Genomic DNA, 4,845 nt, shown 5'->3' with positions numbered 1-4,845 from the left:
TCCAATTGGATAGACCTAAAACCAATCACAGGAGATGACGTATGCAGGATCCAGTCGGTAAGACAGCGATAACATCTTTTTTTAGATATAAAGGCTTTGAGTGTTGTTCTTTGCTCGAGTTTTAACGAAAAGGAAAAGTTTAAATCGCTTAAAAAATACGCGATAGCTGATTCGAACGAGTGATGTTCTACGGTGGCATCCATGTTTGTATTGTACAAAATCTGCTTCACCGTCACTGCGCTGTCGTCATTGTGTAAAGCCCGCCCCAACGTTTCTGATTGGTGCCGCGATTTCTCGGCATTAGAAATGCGCTTGAATGGCCTCTTTGCCAGACTACTTGCAAAGCAAATCAAAATTTGCCGGAAGTTGTCTGGGTTTTCCCAGACCATAACTCACTATTACCAGTGATAAAACACATGGGTGATTGGTATCAGCTAAAGAATACTCACAGTAAACACAATTAATTATTTATATATACTTACTTTTAAAGGGGACACAAATCTGACTTTTTCATGTCCGTGCTATACACTGAAAAAAATTATTCATTAAATGTAATCAATTTTTTTAAGGTAAGTGGTTTCAATCAATTTATTTAAGCTACATTTAAACAAAAAAGATTAGTAAAGTCAAATAAAATATAAAACTTTTGTTTAAATGTAGCTTAAATAAATTGATTGCAACCACTTACCTTAAAAAATTGATAAAATTCAATGAATAATTTTTTTCAGTGTAATTAGGTCCCCAAAGCTTCTATCAACCTAGAAAATGTGAAAAAGATCAACCCAGTAACTTAGTTTTGATAAACCATTCTCTGTAAGCATGTGAAAAAAATAGGTCATTGATATTTGGCTCCCCTTATGATGTCAAAAGGGGATCTTTTATAGACTGTTTAATTGGACGCAGGTGCGTGGTCCGAACTTTATTTTTGGTTTCTGTTTTTTTAATGGTCTGACTAGTTGCTAAACTGAAATCTTAAACAAATACCTTGTCAAAAATAACAAATGTTTTGGCTTCCTAGGTAATCTACGTGTTGTTTATTTTGCGTGTTATATAAATAAACTACTTTAAAAGGACTTTGTTGTTATTTATTCTTAGGGGAGTTCACCGGAAGTTACATGTTGACCACGAAAGCCGCTTGTTTATGCTGTTACTCCTGAAACCGTCTATAATAATACCAATCTGCACTATCCAACCACGGCACTGCTATTTAGTGCAGAGAGAGAGAGAGAAATAAAGAGAGAGAGAAAGACAGACAGAGAGAGAGAAATAAAGAGAGAGAGAATAGTTGACAGCACAATTGAGTTTCTATTTCAACATTATGTTGATCAGTGTTTGCATTTCATCAGTTCATTTGCATTTTAAAGGACACACCCCAAAACGGCACATTTTTGCAATTTTAACATGTTATTATAAATTATCTATGAATTTTTAGTTCAAAATACCGCACTTACATTCACTGGGTACACCAAAGATTTATTTTACATCTTAAAAAAAGTCTTGTGAAATATCCCCTTTGAAATATAAAGAGTAAATAAATGTTATAGACAGTAACTTTTATTTTAAATATAATAAATTTTTTTTACATATACCATCAATAAACACATATAATAGTAAATAAACATAATAAGATGTGGTTTTTGACTTCTTTATTTTCAACTATTAAATAGTACAAACAGCAAATGTGAAAAATAGTACAAAATTAATTTTCTATAAAGCCTCACAAGTTTAGTAAGTTTTAGGTTTATAGCGAATCCCTTCAGCACAATATTTCCATCACTGTAACTATCATTCATTTTCATTCACTTCTTCCTTATATAGTGGACTTTAATGTCATTTGCTATTGGGAATAGTTAAGAAGTGAACAAGTGAACAGTTTCTGACACAGCAATGGTGTCTAGGGCTTACTTTGTATTTCAACAACATTACATTTATGCATTTAATGCAGGGGTGCCCAAACTCATTCCTGGAGGGCCGGCGTCCTGCAGAGTTTAGCTCCAGCCCTGTAAGCATACTAGAAACTTCCCAGTGTACTCCAGGAACGAGTTTGGGCAACCCTGGTTTTGCTGATTCTTTTATCTCACAGTGCTTTCAAACTATGCATTTTATGTGTATGTGTATGTGTGTCGCCTGGGTTCAAACCCTTGACCTTTTGTTCTGCTAATGAAATGCTCAACCAACTGAGCACATGATCACAATTTGTATTTGGAAAGACAAAATGTGCATTTTTGATTGTGATCTATGCAGCACCAAAGCTGCCAAACGATTTGGACGAAATTGTTATTTACATATTTAATGAGCTCATTATTCACCTTCGTTATTATGATTGATAAAACTGATATTACCATTTGAGATATTTCCCCTGAAAGTTAATAAGAAAAAATACTGCCAATACTGACAAAGTTTTGTTTAGGATGATTCGGACAGTAGTAGTAGTGGAGAGACGTGCAGTCCGGCACAGTCACAGAGAATTCTGGGCACGTAAGGCACAGAGGCTCTTGTGCAGCACACAAATGGATGAACTGGCAAGACATTTTGTCAGGGCCGTCCTTTCACAGAGCTGTCAAAGCCCATTGATGTGATGCCACTGCAACCTGATAGCTCGGGCAATGTCTCACCTCAGCCTTCAGTGTATGTTAGGGGCATAGGCTTGTCTGCTGTTTGAATATAATGTGTTTGTTTTAGAAATTACTACCCGTCGTGTCTGATATCAGACCACATCATTTTAACGGCATGCATTGTTTGTTTCAACAAGAAATGATTTGGCTCTGTTTGACGCAATGTTTACTGGAATGGTCATTGCATTGCATAATAATGATTTTTTATTAATAGTCACGATGTCACAAGAGAGGCATTATTAAGTAAGAAGTAGTCCTTAAGTGATAAACATTCAGATTTGATGCAATAATAGCAGAATTAACATTATTGCAGCCTTAATTATTTTGCTGAAAATTAAACAGGTTAGGTACACAAATGCATGTTGATTATTGCATTAAACTGTGCATGCATCTAGCTTATTTCTTCCATTGCACATATGGACAAAATATACAAGCAAAACAACAAACACTATTTTTACACAAATTAATTTAAATTTAAAAAGTTACCACCCCACCCATCCTATAAATGTCATACACTGTAATACAATAAAGGCTGTACAGCCCTGAACAACTTGATTAGCCAGTTTAGTTGTGTTTGATTGGGGTTGGAACTGAAATCTGCAGGATAGGTGCCCTCCAGGAATAGGTTTCCTAAAGGACAACTATTTTAGGCCCTGTCACACATACACAGGTATTTTCTAAACCGTACCTTTTTCTAAAAGTAACTAAAAAGCAGGACTTTGAACCAGATTTTTTCCCAATTGGTTTGTTCCGAACAGAAACAATATTTTAACGTTTCCGGTTCAACCCTAAAATTGACGTTCCTGAACCGGTTATAATAAAAAAATAAAGTTCCCAAACTGGTTAATAACGCTGTGGGACATACAAATAAGTAGGCTCATCATTAGGACATTAAACTTAAATTATTAATCTACATAATCTTCCTTAAGTCTCTATCTTGTCATCAAACATCTAAAAAGGCTAAGCGGCATAACTGTAATTCTGACATGCCTACATTTGTCTCAGCATTATACATGAATTCAGACAAGGACTATTTCTTCCATGTCGTTTATTGGACAACAACTTAAACAAATGTATTAAAAAAAAGAATACTGTGGTATTTTGAGATCATTTTGTTTGTATGTGTCCGGTCAAGAACAGAAAGATTGTTCGCTTGCTTTTTGAAACGCATCTCTCCGTGTATGCACTTTTGAGTGCACTTAAACACGCACGCACACACAGACAGAGGATGAATTTCAAACACGCTTCGGGAAGAAAATGCAGCATAAACCGTCGCTCCACATAAAGTGAAAATTACGTTGTTTTTCAGTGCATTATTCACCAAATGTATTTTAATGGACTACGGTATGAGACACAGTAGCGCAACTCTCTCTCAAGTTTATACATCAAGAGTTCTGATCTTTGAAGGGTATAGGGATAATCCCGTTTGATTGGAGTTGGACCGGACACATTTCTGGGCATCTGTGCATACAGAAAATTGCTCACTTTAGCGCATTTTTGTGGTTAAATTGTTTAAAATCACTTAAAGGGACACTTCACCCATTTGCATTAAGCTTTGTATAGTTAGATCCCCAGTCATGTTTTTGAATGGTCATGCATCACTTCCTCAGTTTCCGCTGAGACAGGAGAAATACAGATTTCAGTGTTGCACTTCCTTCTTTCATTGATGTAAAAAGCATCATTTTGCATCATTGAAAGAAGGAAGTGCTATATCTTTGTTGAGGGGGTGAGACTATGCACCCCTTTTCTCGGTCAAATAGGCACCAAATTGTAAATCTAATCTAAATGTTACATTTCGACTACAAATATGACGCACTTTCAATAAAGATTAATGTTTCTACGGGTGAAATGCTCCTTTAAGTGTTAACATTTGCAAGCCTTTGAAACATGTGCAAATTATCAACTTTCACCCTATTTAAATTTGCGTATTAATCCACGAATGGCATGCGAGGCGAACTGTGGGTCGTGATCCGTACCGATCAACTGCGATCCGTTACACCGCTAATTAGTATTAAAAAACCAAACATTTTGAGATGCTTGGTAGCCTACAATATTTACCTCTTATGATTGAGCATTAGAGACTTGGGCTTGAGTAGGCTACTTGCTGGTGGCAAGCTTCTCATTTTTCCGATGAGTCAACGACGACCGGAATTTAACTTCACCGAGTATTGCACAGAAATCTTGTCAAAGAACGAAAACAAAATTACGGTATTAACCGGTAACCAACGAT

Source organism: Misgurnus anguillicaudatus, chromosome 14 (assembly GCF_027580225.2).
Source record: "Misgurnus anguillicaudatus chromosome 14, ASM2758022v2, whole genome shotgun sequence".
Taxonomy (NCBI): Eukaryota; Metazoa; Chordata; class Actinopteri; order Cypriniformes; family Cobitidae; genus Misgurnus; species Misgurnus anguillicaudatus.
Note: the sequence above shows the minus strand (reverse complement) of the source record.